The following is a 24,299-nucleotide window of genomic DNA, read 5'->3' as shown; positions in this document are numbered from 1 at the left end:
GTCCAGGAAAGGTAGGGCTCACTGAAAAGCATCTTGTGACAGACAAACTGTTTCTCAAATAAACAAGGCCATCTTCTTATCTTAAAGGAAGCAGCCAAAAACTAGAAGCCCATGCCCCAGTTTATTTAAACGGTAGAGCAACAAAGACCAGACCAGACCAGACCAGACCAAAGAATGAGCCAATGGTCAACCAGGCTGTCCTGTGCACTGAGACTGCTCAGCTACGTGTACCTCTCTTACTTCCTACTCCTGCTTCTCCCGGTTAACCTGGAGCCAAAGTCAGTCCTAAAGACGACTGAAGAGGGGCTGTCTTCCCATGGCTGCCATGTCATAAATCTTTCTCTGCCCTTCACCAGGTCTCCATAGTAGGCATTATGGAGGCAAATGGCTGGATCTAAAGTGGGAGTCCTGAACTTTGGGCCCAAGGGTCTAAAAATACAGTTTTATAGACATACTGGTCAAACCCAAGAAGGTTAAAAATCTTCAAATACAGGAACACACTGACAGTCTAACAGGCTATATTAAGGAATCAGTAAAAGTTCTAGGGTAACAACAAATGGGACAGGAAGTACCCAGAACACAGACCTTTAAGAAGACTCAAATTTTCCCTCTACCTCATAAGCAGCAACAGTACACCTAGGTCAGGAACTGCAGTGCTCTACAAACAGTGCTATGCAACTTCTTTCCAAGAACAAACCTAGTCATGAAGTAAGATTCCTTTTCATGAGTAATCTGAGCTCTATAGAAGGCAACAGGGAATGTGTCCCATCTAGAAATGGAGGTATGGCTTCATTGGTAGAGCACTAGCCAATGAACAAAAGCATCAGGTACCAAGTTCAAGTCCTGGTCTCAGACCAAAAAACAAGACAAGAGAGAAGGAGGGAGAGAGGGAGAAAGAGGATGTACGTTCTATTTAAGAGGAAGAGGGAGATTAGGTTAGCAAAAGAGTGAGCCAGGTTAAAAAAAAAAAAAAAGAAGAGTGAACCATGTGAAGATACCAGAGGAAGATGGCCATCTACACACTAAGGAGAAAGGCCTCAGGGAGACCCTAGATCCCGGAAGGAGAGACTCCGGAGTCTGCTGACTTGTAAGCCTCCCAGTCTGTGGAAAGGCAGCCCTGTCGGACAGTATCACGGGAAGACAGCCACCACACAGGCCCTACGACCCTGCCTCACGCCAGGCTTTCATTTCCACCAACACTCACCCTGAGCCTTTTCCCCTCCACCCCCTCCAGCCCCTGCTTCTCCTCCACTGCCTTTCTCACGTCGTCAGCACTCAACCTGCTGATGCTGACGCTCTGTACCACACCCGGTGCCCGTCCCTGCTGTGTTCTTCCCTCCATTCAACATTTGTCACCTCCACAATTGCACCTGCATCCCCGTTAACCCATCCTTGGTACAGCTGCCCCCATGGCAATAAATCACTTGCGCAATGAAACGCCAAATTTACATTCCCAATCCAAACCTTCCCTTCTGACAATCAGAACCCTCTATTCCACCACATAGAAATTTCCGGTTCTCCTTCTTAAATGTACCCCAAGCCATTATGCCCCCAAAGGGAACTCTGCGCCTTGGTCTCCCCAATCTATAAGCAAATCTGTACCTGTGGGAGATAAAAGGCTCTCCCTGGCTTCTCCCTCTAGTCAAGTCAATGACACTGGCTGCTCAGGCCAGAAGACTACATCTCCCTCATTCCCAATACCATCGAAGAACACCATTCCTACCCACCTCACTTCCCACTACCCCTGACATCCATCTTGCTCCTCCAGTCCACAATTCCTGCCATCACTCCCTGCTTAATTACAACAACTTTCTAACACGACTCCATGCCTCTTGCCCAGAATCCGCTAATCGATGTTTTCAAACTTTGGATTATGACCCGATAGTAGGCTTCGAAGTCAGTTTAGCAGATTACAACAAGCCTATTTTTCCTAAGATTAAATACAGCTATCTGTCAGTATCCATGAGAGATTAGTTGCAGAAATCCCCATGGATGCTGAAATCTGTAGCTGTTCAAGTTCCTTCTGTAAAGTAGCATTGTGTCTGTATCCAACCTTCACAGGCCCTCCTCCCTGATTCGTTAGTCACCACTAGTTATGACAGCAAAATCAGTGAAAATACTGTGTACCTAACTGCTGTTACCTGCTCCACTCAGACATGATTTCATTTTCGCTCATCATTTGGTGCTATTTCAGGGTTTGCTGGTACTGGATCTTGAACTCAGAGACTTCCACTCTCATGACTTTTCACCCAATCATGACTGGCAGGTTGCTCTGCCACTTGGGCTAAGCCTCCACTTCTGACTTTTTGCTGGTTACCTGGAGATAAGAGTCTCACGGACTTTTCTGCCTGGACTGGTTTCAAACCACAATCCTTAAATTTGCCTGCCTGGGCTGTTTCCAAACAGAGATTCTCAGATCAGATCCCAGCCTCCTGAGTAACTGTGTTATTGAAGATAGGAGCCGCAGATGCCTGGCTCACTTGTTCACTTGTCTGTGTCTCTCTCTACAGCACAGACTGGCCTCTGATTTGTGATCCTCCTGCTTCAGCCTCTTGAGTGTGGGATTATGGGAAGGAACAGCCACACCCAGCTATTCTGAGAATTTTCAATCACAGCTAGTTGACTTCTCAGATGTGGATCATAAAATAGAGATGCCGGGGCTGGGAAGGTGGCTCAGTGGTAGAGCGCGTGTCTTGCATGCATGAGGCCCTGGGTTCGCTTGCTCAATACCACTTACGTAGAAAAAGCCAGAAGTGGCGCTGTGGCTTGAGTGGTAGAGCACTGGCCTTGAGCTGAAGAGCTGAGGGACAGTGGCCAGACCCAGAGTTCAGGCCCCTCGAACGACAAAAACAAAAAACAAAAAATACACCAAACAGGGACGCCTACTGTATATAAAGAAGATGGCAGAAAACAGGAAGGACAGCTCCTCTTCTAGTCGCATTAGGCCAAAGCCAAGATGAGCACTGTAAAATCTGGGTTTTATTCTGCCCTACTGACAACTTAACACATTAACCTCTGGGTGTTCCGTGGGTACTGGCAGCATGAGTCTCCTGCAGCAGACACAAGTTTACTACTCAGAGCTCAGCCAGCATGAGCATGTCTGCACTGGCTCCCCGTTACAAGCCTTGCACAGAGAATAGAGGGGCTCACGTGGGCGCTCTGCATTCTCTGGGGTTTACCGCACAGCTGAGGAATACCTAGCTTTGGAAATGCATCACTTTTATATAAAGCAGTAAGCTGCTCTTGCGCAATGAGACATGACCTCACCCCCAGGGTGTCTGCAAGCAGTCCTGACCAACAGGCAGAGTTAATGCAGGGTCTTGCATTTGGGGCATATTCAGAAAGGCATGCAGAAAACAAGATCATCAAAGAGTTACTTTAGGCCTGGGACATTGCTCAAATGGTAAAACGCATGCCTAGAAAGTATGAGGCCTTAAGTTCAAACCTCAGTACTGTCAAAATAAAATAATAAGACTCAAGTGGAGCACCGGTGGCTCACACCTGCAATCCTAGCTACTCAGGAGGCTGAGATCTGAGGACTGAGATTCAAAGATTCAAAGCCAGCCTGGGCAGGAAAGTCTATGAGACTCTTATCTCCAATTAAATCACAGAAAAAGCCAGAGGTGGTACCATGGCTCAAATGGTAGAAGCAAGCCTTGAGCAAAAGGAGCTCAGGGACAGCACCCGGGCCCTCAGTTCAAGCATCAGAATTGGCAAAAAAACAAACAACAAAAAAAGTAGTAGCCTTTTTTCCCCGCTTGGTCATGGGGCTTGAACTCAGGGCCTGGACACTGTCCCAGAGCTCTTTCACTCAAGGCTAGGGCTCTACCACTTTGAGCCACAGTGCCACTTTCACTTTTCTGGTAGTTAACTAGAGTTAGGAGTCTCAACGTCTTTCTTGCCTGAGTTGGCTTTGAACCAGGATCCTCATATCTCAACCTGCTGAGTAGCTAAGATTGTAGGCGTGAACCACTGGCAGCAATAAACATTTAAATCTACATCTAAATATGAGTTAAATATGACTGAAAACAACTACTGAAAGTCTTTTTTTTAAACATTTTCTCTCATGTTAAGAAACTATTTCTTCTATCTTTAAGTTATGTCCAAATTCCATAAATTATCAGCTGTCTCTTACATGTCGGGCTATTTATTTCTATTCTCTTCTCTCCTGTTACTCAACAGGCAAGATCTCAGTTTTTAAAAAACAAACTGTTCTTCCTACATGAATAAAAACAGGAAAGTCTTTAGTTTAAATATTAGTTCTAAGAAGATGGCATAAGCTGAGCCAGAACAGAGTAAGGCAACTCCATTTTCTAAGAAATAAAACGTTAGCACACACAACAATTATATACAGAACATATGCTTGTAGGTACAAACCAGGTCTCAATACTGAAGTATTTCTAGAGCTTGGGGTGTTTGGGTTTTTACTTTCTTATAGTGCTTGTTTTCTTGATAGAACCCAGGATCATGCATGACAAGCAAAATAGGCAAGTAAGCTACCACTGAACTACATCCCCGGTAATCTCTATTAAATTATTTGTCAATATCATAGCCAGAGTTCTATCAAGTACTTAGAATGAGTTGGGTTTTTTTGGGGGGGGTTGTCAGTGACGGGGCTTGAACTCAGGGCCTGGGTGCTGTCCCTGAGGTTTTTCTCAAGGTTACATTCTACCACTTTGAGCCATAGTGCCACAACTGGGTTTTGAGTGGTTAATTGGAAATAAGAATCTCACAGGGAATTTCTAGCCTGGGCTGGCTTCAAACCACAATCCTCAGATCTCAGCCTCCTGAGTAGCGAAGATAACAGGCATGAGCCACTGGCACCCAGCTGATTTTTTTCTTCCTTTTTCTGTTTTGGTTTATTGGTTTTGTTTTTTGTGCCAGTCTGGGGGCTTGAACTCAGGACCTGTGCACTGTCCCTGAGCTTCTTTTGCTCAAAGCTAGCACTCTACCACTTGAGCCACAGCACCATTTCTGGGTTTTCTGAGTAGTTTATTGAAGAGTCTCATGGACTTTCCTAACCAAGCTAATTTTTAACTGCAATCCTCAGATCTAAACCTCCTGAGTAGCTAGGATTACAGGAATGAGCTAATAGCACCCAGATGTTGATTTTTTTTTTAAATACTAAAATGATACCTGAACTGCATTGTACCCCTTTAACTCACATATCCTCACCTATGAAATGGACAGAACATGCTCTTCCAAGGATCCCGAAAATCTGTAAATGAGTATAAAATATCTAGCTCTTGGTAAGTTTTCGTTTTTTTGTTTTTGTTGGTCCTGAGGCTTGAACGCAGGGCCTGGGTGCTGTCCCTCAGCTTTTTCCACTCAAAGCTAGCATTCTACCACTTTGAGCCACAGCTCCACTTCTGGTTTTCTGGTGGTTCATTGGAGATAAGAGTCTCACAGTCTCTCCTGCCCGGGCTGGCTTTGAACTGCGATCCTCAGATCTCAGCCTCCTGAGTAGCTAGGATGACAGGGGTGAGCCACTAGGCTCTTGTCAGGTTTTTAATAAGCCTTAGTCAGCACATTTCTAGGAATTTATCTTAATACATATTTTTCCCCAAGTGAGGAAAAACAAGTAAATAAGAACAAACTACAGAACTCCTTGAAACGACAGGATTCTAGTAACAACCAGTACGGTCATGAGCCTACCACACAGCCGCACACAGGCAACTCCATCAATCATGCCTCCACACACGTGAGAAGGGCCCGTCTCTTGGCGAGCCCGGTCTGCCCCTTGCATGGCAAGAGGAAATGCACAAGACAAAGGTTCTGGAACAAACTACAGCTGCTGCTGCTGCTCTCGCCTCCATAGTACTTCTACTCTCTGCCTTCTATGTTCATTCTGACAATTCACCTCAGCAGGCCTTGGTGGCTTATCAGACAGCGTGGCAGCCTCCATTCTTAGGGTGTAAGCCCTTGGCAATCACATCCTTGCTCAAGCCCCAGAACCACCAAAAAAGCAGAATACTCCCCTAGCAGGGAACTGATGGCTCATACCTGTAATCCTAGCTATTTAGAAGGCTGAGATGTGAGGATGATGGTTCTAAGCCAGCCCAGGAAGGAAAATCTGTGAGACTCTTACCTCCAATAAACCATCAGAAGTGGAAGTGATGCTGTGGCTCAAGTGGTAGAGTGCTAGCCTTGAGCTAAAAAGCTCCAGAACAGTACCCAGGCTCTGAGTTTAAGCCCCACAACCAACAAAAACAAAACATCTTTTCACCAGCTAGGAAGGTACATGTACAATAATGTTTGATCACTGTTTGTACTACCAAGAGGAGAACTTAAATTTCCAAAAAGGGGAGTTAACTCCAAAGTATAAAATGCAATGCTAGGGCTGGGAAGATGATTCAGTGGCTTTGCATGCGTGAGGTTCAATTCCTCAGTACCATATAAGCAGAAAAGGCCAGAATGGTGCTGTGGCTCGAGTAGTAGAGCACTGGCCTTGAGCTGAAGAGATGAGGGACAGCGCCCAGGACCAGAGTTCAGGCCCACAACCGACAAAAAAATAAAATAAAATGCTAAGGGCTGGGAAGGTGGCTTGGTGGTAGAGTGCTTGCCTTGCATGCATGAGGCCCTGGGTTCCATTCCTCAGCACCACATAAGTAGAAAAAGCCGGAAGTGCTGCTGTGGCTCAAGTGGTAGAGCGCTAGCCTTGAGCTGAAGAGCTGAGGGACAGTGCCCAGGCCCAGAGTTCAGGCCCCACGACTGGCCAAAACAAAACAATAAAATAGGGGCTGGGAAGGTGGCTCAGTGGTAGAGCGCTTGCCTTACATACATGAGGCCCTGGGTTCGATTCCTCAGCACCACATAAGCAAAAAGAAAAAAAAAAGCTAGAAGTGGCGCTGTGGTTCAAGTGGTAGAGCACTAGTCTTGAGTTGAAGAGCTGAGGGATAGCGCTCAAGCCCAGAGTTCAGGCCCCATGACTAGACCCAAAAACAAACAAAAAAAAACAATAAAATAAAATGCTAATCTACATCTGACACACAAAGTCGTCTATAATATATTGTGAAGTAAAAGAAGAAAGCAAATTATAGAAGAGTGCATTCAGTGCAGTCACTTACATACAAAATAATACACATGCTGTGTGTATGCACACAGGAATGATGTGTAACAAACTACGAATGAAAATCCTTCCTTCCGATAAGGGAAAAAAAACAACACGGCCCTCCAGAGGCTTAGGGAGAATTACAAGTTCAAACGCAGCCTGATGAACACAGGCCAGCCAGACTGGGCTAAAGAGTGGACATGTTGGGGCTGGGAAGGTGGCTCAGTGGTAGAGTGCTTGCCTTGCATGCATGAGGCCCTGGGTTCCATTCCTCAGCACCACATAAGCAGGGAAAAAAAAAGCCGGAAGTGGTGCTGTGGCTCAAGTGGTAGAGCGCTAGCCTTGAGCTGAAGAGCTGAGGGACAGCGCCCAGGCCCAGAGTTCAAGCCCCACGACCGGACCCCCCAAAAAAAGAAATGTACTCATTATCTTGCCCATGTAATTGTAACCCCTCTGTACAGTATTTTCACAATAAAAAAAGAAAGAAAAAAAAAGAATTGATGATTGGGGGGGAAATGGAGGAAAGGAAAGGAAGGGATGACATCCAAAAAAAAAAAAAAAGAGTGGGCATGTTTTATTTTCAAGAGTTGATAGCCAAGTTTCACTATAAACCAAGAGTTTAAATGAAGTCTCCTGTTTGCTAAGCACTAATTTACACATAATTAACTGCTGAAGCAGGGATGGTGACTGCTAATATCTCTGTGAGGAGTGGAAGGCTCAGGAAAAAGAAAACAACACATGCACTGTAAGCACAGATGCCACTGCTTCTGCCCTCAACCTGTAACTGAGGAAGTACAAGCTTTCTAACAGCATACATCTGGTTGTATGTCCTTCCTCTGATTCCCCAGTACTGACCACAGGAAAACACTGCCCTGCTGTTCCGGTGCGCCGAAACTGAAACAGCACCTCCACTGGGAACAGCAGGCAGACCAACACAGAGAAGCGTCCAGAACACAGCTGCATTACCAGTTCATCCTCTTCTATGGAAGGGGGAGTAACTCAGCCACAATAAGGTTAATAGCAGGTTTTAATCAGCGTTATCAATCAGTTAATCGAGCTAATTGTAAGTTGTAGCAAAGTTCTCACCATGACAAATATCTACTTGTCAAGTAGATACTTAAAATAAATATGAGGTTGCTCACCACAGTTGTTCTCTGCTTCTATCATCTATCCATGCCAAGATCCTTCAAGAGCACCAAGTTCCAGGATGGGCAGCCTTCCCCAAAGACCCCAGTCCTCTCAGATGCCCTGAGAAGTTTCTTTTTTTTTGGTCGGTTGTGGGGCTTGAACTCTGGGCCTGGGCGCTGTCCCTCAGCTCTTCGGCTCAAGGCAAGCACTCTACCACTTGAGCTACAACACCACTTCCGGTTTTCTGGTGGTTTATTGGAGATAGGAGTCTCATGGTCTCTCCTGCCCAAGCTGGCTTTGAACCGCAATCCTCAGATCTCAGCCTCCTGAGTAGCTAGGATTACAGGTGTGAGCCACCAGAGCCCGGCCCTGAGAAGTTTCTTAAGGAATGTTTCTGAATGGCTGGCAAGGTCCTGACGTTTGACCTAGATCATGGCTAAACTAGTATATGTTCTATACTTGGTTTCATAACATGGTTTGTTATTTTAATATTTTCCTACTTTAATAGCTCATGTTCTTGTAACAAACTCTTAAGGTTCAAACTTCATGGTGTGTGTGTGCTGGCCCTGGGGCTTGCTTGAACTCAGCACCTGGGCACTGTCCCTGAGCTGCTTTTGGCTCAAGGCTAGTGCTCTACCATTTGAACCACTTCTGCCTTTTCTGAGCAGTTTATTAGAGATAAGAATCTCACAGTCGGGCACCAGTGGCTCACGCCTGTCATCCTAGCTACTCAGGAGGCTGAGACCTGAGGATTGCTGTTCAAAGCCAGTCCAGGCAGGAAAGTCTGTGAGACTCTGATCTCCAATAAACCATTCAGAAAACTGGAAGTGGCGCTGTGGCTCAAGTGGTAGAGCGCTACCTAGAGCTGAAGAGCTGAGGGACAGCGCCCAGGCCCAGAGTTCAGGCCCCATGACGCACAAAAACAACAACAACAACAACAACAAAAGGCTCTTACACACTTTCCTGCCCAGGCTGGCTGGCTTTTGAACCATGATCCTCAGATCTCAGCCCCGTAATTAGCCAGGATTACAGGCATGAGCCACTAGCACCTGGTCTAAGATTCAAACTTTCATTTCTTAAAATGTGTGTAAAGACATTTTGTATTGTAAAATTTCATAGTTTTCTTTTTTTTTTGGGGGGGGGGGGTCAGTTGTAGGGCTTGAACTCTGGGCCTGGGTGCTGTCCCTCAGCTCTTCAGCTCAAGGCTAGTGCTCTACCACTTGAGCCACAGTGCCACTTCCGGCTTTTTCTGCTTCTGTGGTGCTGAGGAATCAAACTCAGAGCTTCATACATGCAAAGCAAGCACTCTACCACTGAGCCACCTTCCCAGTCCCAATTTCATAGATGTTTAACTGAAGTTCACACAATTTTTCCAAATTATCTTATTTTCAAGTAAAAAGGCTTTCAAATCCTAGCTTCTCAGGAGACTGAGAATTGAGGATCATGGTTCAAAGCCAGCCCAGGCAGGAAAGTCTGTGAGACTTTCATCTCTAATTAAGCGCCAGAAAACCAAAAGTGGAGCTGTGGCTGAAAGCGGTAGGGTGCTCACCTATCAGGGACAGCGCTCAGGTCCAAGCCCTACAACCGGCAAAAAAAAAAACCAAACAAACATAAATAGCACCTGGGGAAAATTGATTGAGTATTTATTCAGGGGGGCAGTCAGATGCAAGCGGCTCCTCACACAGCAGTTGGAAAGAATACAGAATACAGAATACAGAATACAGAATACAGAAAGAAAGAAAGAAAGAAAGAAAGAAAGAAAGAAAGAAAGAAAGAAAGAAAGAAAGAAAGAAAGAAAGAAAGGAAGGAAGGAAGGAAGGAAGGAAGGAAGGAAGGAAGGAAGGAAGGAAGGAAGGAAGGAAGGAAGGAAGAAAACAGAAGTTGGAAAGAATACAGGCTCCACTTCAAAACCACTACAAGAGACAGCTGGAGGGCAGCCCGTTGGGAGCACAGCTCCAACCACGTGTCTCTTCACCAGAAACCTTCAATGGCCGTGAGCACAGACTGGAAAGCATCTTATCCAACGCTCATTCAGTGCTCAGAACCCAGCAGGGGACGCAGTACCTTATAAAATCATTCACACTGTCACTGAACAGTAATGATTTTTATGAAATCAATAGGGAACAGCGAAATAAAAGGCGGGGAGAAGGAGAGATCTAGAACAGCGCTCTCATTTCTGGCTTGAGGAACTGGAGATAGCATTTAATGAATCAAGCAAACTCTAACACACATTCAGCCTGCATGTGCCAAGTTTAAGGAACACCCACCTGCAAATTTGGAGTGGGTGGATATACAGCCCTTAACACACCAGAAGTAGGAAAACGAAATACTCAGCAGACGGTGAAAAATGCAAGAGGAGGGGAGGAGCTGGCCTTGAAAATTCAGTCAATGAGTGGGTAAAGGAAGAGTCAAAAGGGGCTGGGAAGGTGGCTCAGTGGTAGAGCACTTGCCTTGCATGCTTGAGGCCCTGGGTTCGATTCCCCAGCACCACATAAGCAAAAAGAAAAAAGCCGAAAGTGGCAATGTGGCTCAAGTGGTAGAGCGCTAGCCTTGAGCTGAAGAGCTGAGAACAGCGCCCAGACCCAGGCTCAGACCCCATGACCGGACCCCCCACCCCCCCCCAAAAAAAAAAGAAAAAGAAAAAATGAAAGGTGACATGACAGAAGCCAGAGACCAAACAAGCAAAACACAAGCGCGCTCTGAGAACCCCAGAGAGGAGCACTTTACAAAGGAGAAATCAAGCGTCGGCGCCTGCTGTCTTGTCATAGCGATGGTTAGCGTGTCTCAGAATGCTCTCTGCCACCTAGCACTCATGCCTCCATGAAATCCACGGAGTGTGCTGGATCTAGTGACAGAATCAGCCCACTCCATAGCGCATGGCTTCCAAGATTAGGTTACAAGAAGACTCAGGCTAGTATTCCCCTCTCCCTCCCCCGGTCATGGATACAAAAGATACAGGAGAAGCACAGTGGCATGCTGTAAGTAAACGGTGAAGGCACTCAAATGATTCTGGCAGCAAACAGCCCACAAAGACAGGAGGCAGAGGCCCACTGCTAGGCATGTGAGGAAGCCCAGGAGCTGGGCCTCCTCCAGGGAGCTCAGGCATGGAAATGAACGCAGCCTTAGTCAGCACCTCTGCTGCCTGACAGGAGACCTGAATCAGAGGCACCAACCACACCCAGATTCCTGGCCCACAGAATCCATGAAACAATGGACAACTAGGAGAGCTGGACAAGAGGAGGACAGGCAAACAGCCATTGGTCATTTGCACTAGCTATTTCTAGTTTCTGTGAAATAGTGGGAACAAAGACAGACATAGATTGAGATGAAAATGAAAGGGGGGGGAGCGGTAAGCTGGGCACCAGTGGCTCACGCCTATAATCCCAGCTACTCAGAAGGCTGAGATCTGAGGATCATGGTTCAAAGCCAGCCTGGGCAGGAAAATTCATGAGACTTTTTTTTTTTTTTTTGGGTCCGGTTGTGGGGCCTGAACTCTGGGCCTGGGTGCTGTCCCTCAGCTCTTCAGCTCAAGGCTAGCGCTCTACCACTTGAGCCACAGCACCACTTCCGGCTTTTTTTCTTTTTGCTTATGTGGTGCTGAGGAATTGAACCCAGGGCCTCAAGCATGCAAGGCAAGAGCTCTACCACTGAGCTACCTTCCCAGCCCATGAGACTCTTATCTCCAATTAACCACCAGAAAATTGGAAGTGGCGCTGTGGCTCAAGCAGTTCAAGGACAATACCCAGGCCCAGAGTTCAAGCCCCATGGCAAAAAACAAACAAACAAAATAAACAGCACTAAAAGGGCTGGAGACATAGCTCAGCAGAAGAGGGCCAACTTTCCAAGTGTGAGGCCCTGAGTTCAAAACGCAGAACCTCCAAAAACAAAAAAAGAAGAATCATAACCCATTCTAAAGTAGTACTAGAGGTCAATATTAATGCAATTTGGGAATAACGGAAATCTTATTACAGAGAATTTTACTGGTAAGAAGAATAAGCTGGAAACAGGGATTGCCTTCAAGAGGAAAGGAACTACATACAACAGAAGACTTTTCTTCCCCAATACTGTTTTATGACTTCTGATTTGGTACATATATTATCTATTTTTAGAAGTGTACATAAAAAATAATTTTAAAACTCTCAAGTGTACGTAAGATTAACAATGACAAAAACTACCACACACGTGTCCTCTGTACAAGTACAAACTGTCAAGCTACTATTTCATTCTGAAATCTTAAAAAAAAAAATCAATGCAGAGAAGGAAAAACGAAAGACTCTCACATTTGTCTCAACCGTCATCTGTTACTAGATAGTACAGTCAAGCAAAAGTCTCTTACTCAACACTTTGACACATCTTTAATCAAGGAAATAGTCGGTCTTTCCTTCCTGCTGGAAAATTTCCTTTCCTCCGCTTCTAGAACCCCAGGCTCCTTTGCTCAGTGACTCTTACCATCAGCTGGTTTCCCCTTCTTCCTCCAATTCCTTCCAACGGGTGTTGCTTCCAATCTGTTTGCAAGGTGAGTACCACGAGGGTAGAGTTTGTCAGCCTTGCTAATTGCTGTATCCTCAATTCTAAAAAAAAAAAAAAAAAGCACCCAAAGCCATACTTATTAAATAACTACTGAATGAATCAGCACCCCAGGCTCAGATGTCTGACTCTCATTCACTCCCTGGTGATCTCACCATCTCCTAATTCTATACAGCATCTTTTATTCAGCCAAATCACTCGCTCTTCCTAAACTTACTTCTGGGGTTCCCCCAAACACATTCAACTGTATCTCCTGTGGCTCCAGAGAACACACTCCAAGACAATGAAAGCCCTGAAGAGCCTCCGAACTACATGACATCCCAGATCATGGCTGTGTATTGCTCTGAAGCTGTAGTTGTTCAAGCCAGACTTCACGCCTTTTGTTTTGCTCCCATCCCATATTCAGACACCAGCAAACACAACAGTCCTTACCCTAAACACACTTCCAAGGCCCAGCTACCTCTCATTACTCTGTGTTGCTGTCACTTTGGCCAGAGCCGCACCTGCCCTGAGACCCCACGCAACAGTGAGATTATGCCATCCCCTGCTGAGATCCCAGCCAACGGTGCACAAGCTGCCCACATCCTCATCTGTGCATTCCCAACCCTCTTCCCTTTCATTTCTCTTCGTGACACAAATCAACATCTAATGTAGGCACAATTTATTTGCTTATTTTATCATGTGTCTCCTCAGCCAGGGCAAAAGCTCCATGAGAATTCTGAGTGAAACTTGCTTTGCTTTGCTGACTATAATGCCAGCACTGAGAATATCTAGCAGAGGAAGTGGAGCTGTGGCTCAAAGTGGTAGAGCAGAAGCCTTGAGCAAAAAGTGTTTAGGAATAGCACCCAGGCCATGCATTCAAGGTCCCCCCCAAAAAAATTATAAAAAAGACTAGGGCTGGGAATGTGGCTTTGCTGGTAGAGTACTTGCCTAACAAGCCCTGGGTTCAATTCTTAAGTACCAATAAACAGAAAAAGCCAGAAGTGGTGCTGTGACTCAAGTGGTAGAGTGCTAGCCTTGAGCAAAAGCAGCTCAAGGACAGTGCCCAGACCCTGAGGTTCAAGCCCCAGGATTGGCAAGAAAATAATATAAAAGAAAGGAAGAAAGAGAGGAAGAAAGAGAGGAAGGAAGGAAGGAAGGAAGGAGGGAAGGAGGAAATCTAGCACACTAGACTGTGATTTTAGCCAATAGGGTGCATCTGTCACACCAGCTACATGGGGAAGCACAAACAGGAGGATCTCCGTCTAGGTAGACCCAGGCATAAAGTGAGACCCTACCTCAGAAATGGCCAGTGCAGGAACTGGAGTCATGGTCCACGTGGTAGAGCACCAAGACCCTGAGTTCAAGCCCCAGTGCCAGCACAAACAAACAAAGCAGAAAGGGCTGATGGAATGACTCAAGTGAAGCAAACACAAGGTCCTGAGTGCAGTCTCCATTACTCTCCCCTCAAAAAAGTTCAATAGATGTCAGCAAACCAGTTAATCGTGTATTAGAACTGTTCATCTGTGGATTAACTCATTTAACCATCCTAAGAAGTTAAGACATTTAGTATTACAGTTATTAGTCCTTCTTTGTAGATGGCAAACTAAAGGCACAGGTGAAGGTTAAGAATCTGAGGTTAGGGCTGGGAAGGTGGCTCAGTGGTAGAGCACTTGCCTTGCATGCATGAGGCTCTTGGTTCGATTCCTCAGCACCACATAAGCAAAAAGAAAAAAGCCCGAAGTGGCGCTGTGGCTTAAGTGGTAGAGCGCTAGCCTTGAGCTAAAGAGCTGAGGGACAGCGCCCAGGCCCAGAGTTCAGGCCCCACGACCGGACCCAAAAAAAAAAGAATCTGAGTTTAAGCTGGGCATCAGTAGCTTATGTCTGTAACCTTAGCTGCTTAAGAGGCTGAGATCTAAGAATCAAGGTTTGAAGTCAGCCCAGGCAGACAAATCCAAGAATCTCTTCTCCAATGAAACTGCAAAAAAGCCCAAAGTGGAAATGTGGCTTTTTGACAGAGCATCAAGTATAAGCGAGAATTAGAGCCCTAGTCCTGCATCTGCATGCACACTTGCACATGCGCACGCACATTTGCACATGCGCACACACACGCACATACGCACACAAGTGCACGCACACACACACACACACACACACGCACGCGAGCGTGCGCGCGCGCACACACAGGATTATGTGTGTTGTCCTAGGGCAAATCCTGCAAGCCAGGATTTGAACTTGGCACCTTGGCACTCTGACTCTAAGACAACGAAAGATTTGAAGAGCCACAGAATTAAATTACATCCCACATAATCACTGTGTATTACTCTGAAACTTGGCAGTCAGTGAACTTACTGTGTGATTCACAATACTTTGTTTCCTGATATTTTTCCATCAGTGTTTCCGACACAATGTAAGACACACATAACATCTCTCGTACTACTTCTTCAAGCATAAACACAGCACTATGAGAATATCCACGTTTAAGTTTCCAATATTAACATTGAATTAAAATCCTGACATACTTGGCTGACTTTAACCAATGAAGCAAAAAAAGGACTCCTCAGTAGACTGGACAAAAGTACCACAAGGAATGAATATCAAGCAAGTCTTGAATATCAAGTCATTTGAAAACCACAGGGTTTTTCAAGCAGAAGAAATTCTAAATAGATCTCCACACAGGTTTCAAGTACCTTACACTTTCCCCCAAATTACAAGATTCCAGCCTTACAAGAAGAGCCATGTGGGGCTGGGAAGGTGGCTCAGTGGTAGAGCGCTTGCCTTGCATGCATGAGGCCCTGGGTTCGATTCCTCAGCACCACATAAGCAAAAAGAAAAAAAAAGCCAGAAATGGTGCTGTGGCTAAAGTGGTAGAGTGCTAGCCTTGAGCTGAAGAGCTGAGGGACAGCGCCCAGGCCCAGAGTTCAGGCCCCATGACCGACCCCAAAAAAAAAAAAAAAAAAAGAAGAGCCATGTTTCCTGTCAACCACATCAAATGTCACTTTGGAAATACACAGGCACACCTTCATCCAGTGCTATGGTTCACATTTGTCTCAATTAACTCAGTCATAGCGTAAGTCAAAATGAAATGGGATGTCTTTTAGTTTTCCTTTCAACGAACCCCAAAGCAAAGCTTCTCATTCTAACAACCCACAATTTGATGTCTGAATACAGCTAACTTAATCTTTTTTTACAAAAGTATAAATGGGACCACACTTACTCATTTAGTGACTATTCCGTCTTGTTTCCTCTAAATCTCTGCAAGCAGAAGTATTTCTTAGAAGGTAACTGCCTGCTCATTGAGTAGGCCTGTCAAACTGGCAGTGATCTTAACTGCTGAAGCTCATCTATACTGTTCTATTGGGAGACAGGAAAACACTTCTCTGGCTGTTTTCCCAAATAAATCGAGTAGGCCTTGCTTGGGAAAGTTACCGTTTAAATTCAGTTTCACAACGGTTTCTCATCCTCCACAATGAATTACTGGGAGTCATGCCTATTTCCATCCATTATATAATACATGACCATCACAGGAGCTGTTCGCTGAAGAAGAAACAGTTTAAAATAAGACTCTAACTGGGACTTGGGGATGTGCCTCAGTGGTAGAGTCCTTGCCTAGCATGCTTGAGGCCACAGGTTTAATTCCCAGCACTGAAGAATGAAAAAAAAATCCAAAACACAAAAAAACCCAAGGCAGTGGCAGGTAAGATCAGTGAGTGCTATAATGTAAACTGGAAGCAGTAATCAAGAAAAAAAGATTCAAGATTTACCATGCTAAATTGTGAAACACTGCTGAGGAAAACCGTGCTTGGTTGGAGACACATCTCCCAACACAGGGAGACATGTGCTTCTAGAATATTATTTTAAAAGCATTTTAAAAGCACTTGACTTTAAGAACACTCCTTGGGAAATGAGGGGCCTGTCTAAATAACAGAGAGTAGAATAAATGAGTCTGCATTGAAGAAATTAAAAATAATCTCCAAGAATCCAGTGTTCAACACCAAACATCTAAATGTCAAGGTTTACTGAAAAAAAAAAAAAAAAACCAGGCCGTACAAGACAGCTGTGCTTTAAAACATTTAAGCTTTTTGTCCCCATACCATTAGCTCCCAGAGCCCTGCTTGAACTACCTGCAGCTACTCAGAAATGTGCTTTCCAAAGCAACCACCTGAGTCTTAGGCCTGAAGGAGCCAGGACAAAACCTGGTGTTTGTGTGTGTTTAGGGGAAAGAAAAAAAAGACAAAAAAGTAAAGCCTGAAGCTGGTGGCCCAACTCCTAGTTACTCAGGAGGCCGGTATGTGAAGATGGCAGTTTGAAGCCAGCCCGTGCAGCAAAGTCTACGATGAACCACCACACACCCAGATGCGGAGCTGTGGCTCAAATGGTAGAACGCTCGCCTAGAATGAAAACAAAACAAACCACCACAAAAATCAAATGGTAGCACCTCCTGCCAAGAAATAAAGGTGGTTGGGTGGCTGGTGTCTAGTCTTTAACTACAAGAGGAAAGAAAGAAGAGAAAACTGGAAGAACACTCCTTCAGGTGTAATGAGGTCTATAACGACTGCAGCAGAATGGAGTTGTCTAACTCCACTCCTTCTCGCTGGGTGTAAACTTCACATCCATCCACGCTCTGCATTTGCCCACCCTGACCCGGCCAGGCCCAATAAGAGAGCCTTCCCCTCCTTCCCTCTTCCCCCTCGTCCACTCGCCCAGCCAGGAAAGAAAGAAAGAAAAAAAGAACAGGCATAAAGCAGTCCCCGAACCCTAAAGCAGTAATGAGCGCAGCCCAGGCCCCATCCACCTCTGCAATACCACCCTTCACCTCTCAGCCACAAACAGGGTTCACTGTCCACCTAGCACACCAGGCCCGGAAGCCCCACAGCTCCATCCCCGCCTCCGGCCTCCGCTCCCCATGTCCCCCACTGCTCTGCACCTGGCCTCACCCCCACCCCCGCCTCACCCCCACCCCCGTGTCTCAGGGAGTCCTGAGCCACCCCCCCAGCCCGAGGTCTCCACTCCACTGCCCGGCCCAATACCGGGATGGGCTGGGTTGGGGGCTGAGGAAGGCTGAAATGGGGATTTACAGGGGCTGAGGTGGTGGGTGGAGGGCTGGGGTGGGAGATGAAGTGAGGAAGGGGGGTGGTGAGGTGGAGGTGAGAGGTGAGGGAGGGCTGGGCTGTGGAGGGCTGAAGTGGGGGAGGGCTGAGGTAGGGACTGAGGTGAGTTGGGCTGAGGTAGGGAGGGCTGAGTTGGGGAGGGCTGAGGTGGGGCTGAGGTGGGGGTGAGTTGGGGAGGGCTGAGGTGGGGGTGAGGTGGAGAGAGCTGAGGTGGGGGTGAGGTGGGGAGGGCTGAGGCGGGGAGGGCTGAGGTGGGGCTGAGTTGGGGAGGGCTGAGGTGGGGCTGAGGTGGGGCTGAGGTGGGGAGGGCTGAGGCGGGGAGGGCTGAGGCGGGGAGGGCTGAGGTGGGGCTGAGGTGGGGAGGGCTGAGGTGGGGGTGAGGTGGGGAGGGCTGAGGCGGGGAGGGCTGAGGTGGGGCTGAGGTGGGGCTGAGGAGGGGAGGGCTGAGGTGGGGAGGGCTGAGGTGGGGGTGAGGTGGGGCTGAGGCGGGGAGGGCTGAGGTGGGGAGGGCTGAGGTGGGGAGGGCTGAGGTGGGGCTGAGGTGGGGGTGAGGTGGGGAGGGCTGAGGCGGGGAGGGCTGAGGAGGGGAGGGCTGAGGTGGGGCTGAGGTGGGGGTGAGGTGGGGAGGGCTGAGGTGGGGAGGGCTGAGGCGGGGAGGGCTGAGGTGGGGGTGAGGTGGGGAGGGCTGAGGCGGGGAGGGCTGAGGTGGGGGTGAGGTGGGGAGGGCTGAGGCGGGGAGGGCTGAGGTGGGGGTGAGGTGGGGAGGGCTGAGGCGGGGAGGGCTGAGGTGGGGGTGAGGTGGGGAGGGCTGAGGTGGGGGTGAGGTGGGGAGGGCTGAGGCGGGGAGGGCTGAGGTGGGGCTGAGGAGGGGAGGGCTGAGGTGGGGAGGGCTGAGGAGGGGAGGGCTGAGGTGGGGGTGAGGTGGGGAGGGCTGAGGCGGGGAGGGCTGAGGAGGGGAGGGCTGAGGTGGGGGTGAGGTGGGGCTGAGGAGGGGAGGGCTGAGGTGGGGGTGAGGTGGGGCTGAGGAGGGGAGGGCTGAGGTGGGGAGGGCTGAGGTGGGGAGGGCTGAGGTGGGGGTGAGGTGGGGCTGAGGTGGGGGTGAGGTGGGGAGGGCTGAGGCGGGGAGGGCTGAGGAGGGGAGGGCTGAGGCGGGGAGGGCTGTGGAGGCCGGGTCCCCCCCCCCCCCCGTCCCCGCCGCGCGGCCTGCGCCCCGGCCTCACCTCCGGCGCCGGCCCTCCCCGGGGCGCCCTGCCCTGCCCTGCCCGGCGGGGCCGGGAGCGGGCGGCCGGGAGGGGACCGCGAACGCCTCGGCGCCGCGCCCGGCGGGGAGCTCGGGTCCCGCCGCCCTCCGCGCGCCGCCGCCGCCGCCTCACGCTCCGCGGGTGTCGCCGCCGCCCGGGCGCCCGCCGCCACCGCCGCCGCCGCCACCGCCGAGCGCGGCCGGGCGCGCGTGACGTCACCGCCCCCCGCCCCCGCCGGCCCCGCCCCGCGCGTGCGCGCCGCCGCCGAGGCCCCGCCCCGCGCGTGCGCGCCGCCGCCCCGGAGCCGGAGCCGGAGCCGCAGCCGGAGCCGGAGCCGGAGCTGGAGCCGGAGCCGCAGCCGGCGGGGGGCCGCCCGGGCGCAGCCGCGGGGCGGGGGGCGGGGCTGGGGCCTCCCCGGGGCGGCCGCGGCGACGGCGTGAGTCCCGCCGCGCGCGCCGTCCGACGAAGCGGCCTTTCCCGGGCCTGGCACGGGAGTCGCCTCGCGGAGGACTGCGCCCAGCACCGCGCGGGTGAGGCGGGGCGGCCCGAGGACTGCGCCCAGCACCGCGCGGGTGAGGCGGGGCCCGAGGACTGTGCCCAGCACCGCGCGGGTGAGGCGGGGCGGCCCGAGGACTGCGCCCAGCACCGCGCAGGTGAGGCGGGGCGGCCCGAGGACTGTGCCCAGCACCGCGCGGGTGAGGCGGGGCCCGAGGACTGTGCCCAGCACCGCGCGGGTGAGGCGGGGCCCGAGGACTGTGCCCAGCACCGCGCGGGTGAGGCGGGGCCCGAGGACTGTGCCCAGCACCGCGCGGGTGAGGCGGGGCCCGAGGACTGTGCCCAGCACCGCGCGGGTGAGGCGGGGCGGCCCGAGGACTGTGCCCAGCACCGCGCGGGTGAGGCGGGGCCCGAGGACTGTGCCCAGCACCGCGCGGGTGAGGCAGGGCGGCCCAAATACTCAAGGACCGAGCCAAGTGCTGCCTGGACAGAGTGACCCTAAAGGACTGTGCCAAGTACTGCACAGAGAAGGCCACCCCCAAGGACTATGCCCAGTACCCATGGACCAAGGAACCCAAGGCATGAGCCAAGTACTGATCATTATCGCCGCAGGTGAGTCACCCCGGCAGCCGATGCCGTCTCCTGGGGACCCCGGTTTCCTCAGGCTGAGTCATAAGTTGGTTTTCTCTTTGGAGGTCAGAGCTTGAGCAGCCATTAATCTAGGTGTAGATAAGCCGTCTCCAGACCCTGTGAGTTACACGGCGCCCGGCCTGCGGTGCGCATCAAGATAACCTAGAACATCTCTGAGATGAGAGGAGCTACCAGGTAAGTCATACTCGGCCTGAATCTCCCGCGATCGTGATTAGCCGGTTCACACAGGATCATTTTGCAGTGTCTCTGCAATATTCACACTCCTTCACACATCAAACTCTGGTTTGCCCTGCCCCGGCTTACTACCAGCTGAGCCGAAATCGGAGGATCACAGTTGAGAGCCAGCCCAGTGCTACACCTCTCCCCCCACCACACACACCAAACCAAGGTAGGGCTACCAATCGCTAGGGAGCGCGGTATCAAAGAACGTGACTAAGCCAGGCGCCGGTGGCTCACAAATCCTCGCTACTCAGGAGGCTGAGATCTGAGGGTTGCCAGCCCAGGCAGGAGAAGTCTGTGAGCCTCATCAATAAACTACCAGAAAGTCTGAAGTGGAACTGTGGCTCAAGTGGTCAAGCACCAGTCTCGAGCAAAAAAAAAAAACAAACAAAACAATGCAGGAGTATCACTGAGGCCCTGAGTTTGTTAGGTGCACGTGTGGGCGCACGCACGCACGCACACACACACACACACACACACACTCTAGTACTTACCTTGCTAGGTTTTGAACTTCCCTGGAGCTGTTCCCCTTTCTTCCCAGTCTCTCTCTTTCGCAAAGGGAGTATGGTCCCGTGGACTGGGCCCAGAGCCTGTGTTTCCAGCTGGAGGGGTCCAGGGCTCAGGAGGAACATTGCTTCAAGATGACTAGTCCCTCTCTCACCCCACACTCTTATTAGATAACACTGGTTGAGCAACAGCCTGGTATCCACACCTGTAATCCCAGCCACTCAGAAGGCTGAGATCTGAGGGGCAAGGGTCAAAGCCACCCCAGGGCAAGAAATACACAAGACTCTATTATCTCCAGTAACCCACCAAAAAGCCAGAAGTGGAACCGTGGCTCAGGTGGTAGAGTGCCGGCCTTGAGAAATACACAAGAAATACACAAGACTCTATTATCTCCAGTAACCCACCAAAAAGCCAGAAGTGGAACCGTGGCTCAGGTGGTAGAGTGCCGGCCTTGAGCCCCAAAAGCCTAAGGGACAGCGCCCCGGTTTGCATGTTTCAAACGCACACACAGATAACCCTGGAGACGGAGCCCGTATCCAAAATGCTGCAACGACAGTTGTGGAACTTTTGGAATCTGGCAGGATTTGGAAATATAGTGAGATAATTTTGACAGAGAATTTCTGGAATCATGACATATCCAGTCAGTCTGAACACAAAATTCATTTTGTCTCATATGCTCCTCAGCAGCACCTGATTTTTTTTTTTTTTTTGGTAGGTCATGAGGCTTGAACTCTGGGCCTGGACGCTGTCCCTCAGCTCTTCAGCTCAAGTCCAGCATTCTACCAGTTGAGCTGCAGCGTCACTTCTGGTTTCCTGGTGGTTTATTGGAGGTAAGAGTCTCAGACTTTCCTGCCTGGGCTGGCTTTGAACTGTGATCTTCAGATCTCAGCCTCCTGAGTAGCTGGGATGACAGGTGTGAGCCACTGGCCCCCTGTTCCCCCCCACGCCCCGTCATTTTAAGTGTTTTTTGTTGTTTTGTTTTTTGGGTCAGGTCGTGGGGCCTGAACTCTGGGCCTGGGCGCTGTCCCTCAGCTCTTCAGCTCAAGGCCTGTGCTCTACCACTTGAGCCACAGCGCCACTTCCAGCCTTTTTTTTTTCTGCGTATGTGGTGCTGAAGAATAGAACCCAGGGCCTCATGCATGCAAGGCAAGCGCTCTACCACTGAGCCACCTTCCCAGCCCTTAAGTGTTTTCTGTGTGGTCATTGGGATTGGACCCCGAGGTCCCCAGAGCTTACCTGGCTAGCTCCTCTTGCTCAACTTGCTCGACTTCATTTGCTCTCTGCATCACCTTGAGCCTTGCCTCACGCCCTGCTCTTTTCTTTTGTGCTGGTGATTTTAGAGACAGTCTACTGTTCTTCCCTGCCTGCACTGGCTGGCTTCAGATTGTCCTCCTCTAGTGTCAGTCCTGTGAGGAGCGAGGATTAGAGGCACAAGCCCCCCGCGCCTGGCACAACTTTCTCTTGTTTCCTGGGGTTTGCACTCAAGGCTTCACAACTGTTAGGGAGGCCCACCACCCGCACCGTGTGTGTGTGTGTATGTGCGTGCGCGTGTGTGCGCGCACGCACGCGTGCACATGCCAGTCCAGGGGCTTGAACCCAGGGCCTAGACGGTGTCCCTGAGCTTTTATGCTCGAGACTAGCACTCTACCACTTGAGCCATGGTGCCACTTCTGGCTGTTTGGTGGTTAAGTGGATCTGAGAGTTTCACGTACTTTCCTACCCCGGGCTGGCTTTGAAGTGAGATCCTCCAATCTCAGCCTCCTGAGGAGCTAGGATGACAGCCCATCGCAACTTTTCACCCGATAGTTTCTTTAGTCAGTCTATCCCCGCTGGACGAGCTCTGGCCGCAGGCCTCTTAAACAGTGGTAGCTCAGGAGAAGGGCTGGTAGGTGCGATGTGATGGCTGCGTTTGGATGTCATGGGATGTCCCGCTAGCGCTCCCCAGAACGGCCACACAGACACTGCCCTGCTGTGCAGGGTGTGTGCACACCTGCAGTCCCAGGATCCCTGGAGCCCAGGAGTTCAAGACCAACCTGAGCCACGCAGCTAGACCTTCCCTCTACAAACGACGGCGTCTGGTTATCAGAATGGCTTTGGGAAGTCCATGGGATGATGCCCCTCCCCTGCCCCCCCACCCCCGCATGGTCACCCTCTGTGAGACCCCCACGCCAGGTCAGACCCCGACCTTCCCCCACACTCACCGGCCTTCCTCTCCCTCTGCACCCCATGGAGGGGCGGTGGCTCCCTGCAGCCGCGACCTTCGGCACACAAGGACCGGAAGGGACAACAATCCTGTCCCTGGGGACGGAGGGCCAGCTCAGAGAAGCACCGGGTGACTCCTCGGCTGCCCCTCCCCGGGATGCAATGCTGCAGGAAAAGGCAGCCCCGCTCCTGGGGGTGCCCGTCCCCCCCACATCCTTCCACTCCGGGCCTGGTCCTCCCAGGCCCTTGCTCTGCCAGCATGCGGCCCACGTGGCCGGGCATGGGGGGGGAGGGAGAAGGGGGGGAAGCGCTGGCCTCCCACGCACAGAGTGACATTTCCAGGGTTCTGCGCAGTGGACAGGCTGCAGACCACGATCGTGGGCTGCTAGCCCAGGAAGAGGAGGGGTGAGTAACGGAATCTCAAAGACTACCTGACACCAACGGGGCTCCTGCCCGTGGGCCCCCACCCCCAGTTCCTCCCATCCCTGGGCCCTGTTGCCGGTGGTTCTTTTTTTTTTTTTTTCTGTCAGTCCTGGAGCTTAAACTCAGGGCCTGGGCGCTGTCTCTTAGCTTCTTTTACTCAAGACTAGCACTCTACCACTCGAACCACAACACCACTCCCAGCCTTTTCTGTGTATGTGGTATGGAAGAATCGAACCCGGGGCTTTTTTGTGCATGCTGGGCAGGCGCTCTGCCTCTGAGCCCCAGCCCCAGCCCCTGTGGTTCTTCTGAGTTGTCAATGAAGTTCCATTTAGTCTCCAGCAGCAAATACGGAGCAGGAGACAATCCTGAAGATGGACGTTTTCTAGAAGACACGAGGTCCCCACAGCTCTGAAGGCAGAGCTGCGTCTGCTGTACAGAGCCCCTCAGAGGAGCAGTGACGGAGCTAATGGATGCGGAATGCAGCCGACTTTCCACAGAGGTGACAAAAATGCAATAAAAAATAATTGTCTCGTGCTTGTTAGAGCCCCATACTTTATAAAGCTCTTTTGAGGAGTAAGAACTGCTTCCTGTCTGTAGGCTCTCGGGTGTGTGTGTGTTTGTGTGTCCCCAGTCCTGGGCGCTGTCCCTGAGCCTCTTTGTGTTCAAGGCCACTGCTCTGCTGCTTGAGCCACAGCACCATTTCTGCCTTTTCCTGAGTGATTTATTGGAGGTAAAAAGTCTCCCAGACTTTCCTGCCCAGGCTGG

At 50.4% G+C, this 24,299-nt stretch overlaps 1 protein-coding gene across 6 annotated transcripts in view; it reads right to left on the bottom strand.

Moving 5' to 3' along the window:
* The window catches only part of LOC138820395 (ELKS/Rab6-interacting/CAST family member 1), a 135,814-nt gene extending 116,686 nt beyond the window's left edge, over positions 1 to 19,128 (bottom strand). For 3 of the 6 annotated variants that reach the window (XM_070012032.1, XM_070012034.1, XM_070012036.1), the window contains exons 1-2: positions 19,017 to 19,127; positions 12,629 to 12,750 (exon numbers count right to left, since the gene is read on the bottom strand). The gene's annotated coding sequence lies outside the window, so the exon portion shown is untranslated. Of the gene's footprint in view, positions 1 to 12,628; positions 12,751 to 19,016 lie in introns of all 6 variants that reach the window. The other 3 variants (XM_070012037.1, XM_070012038.1, XM_070012033.1) reach the window with 2 other exon arrangements.
* Between the last annotated feature and the right edge of the window lie 5,171 nt (positions 19,129 to 24,299).

Source organism: Dipodomys merriami, unplaced genomic scaffold (genome assembly GCF_024711535.1).
Source record: "Dipodomys merriami isolate MVZ:Mamm:240054 unplaced genomic scaffold, mDipMer1.0.p SCAF_877, whole genome shotgun sequence".
NCBI classification, from domain to species: domain Eukaryota; kingdom Metazoa; phylum Chordata; class Mammalia; order Rodentia; family Heteromyidae; genus Dipodomys; species Dipodomys merriami.
Note: the sequence above shows the minus strand (reverse complement) of the source record. Positions and strands in the feature narration are given on the sequence as shown.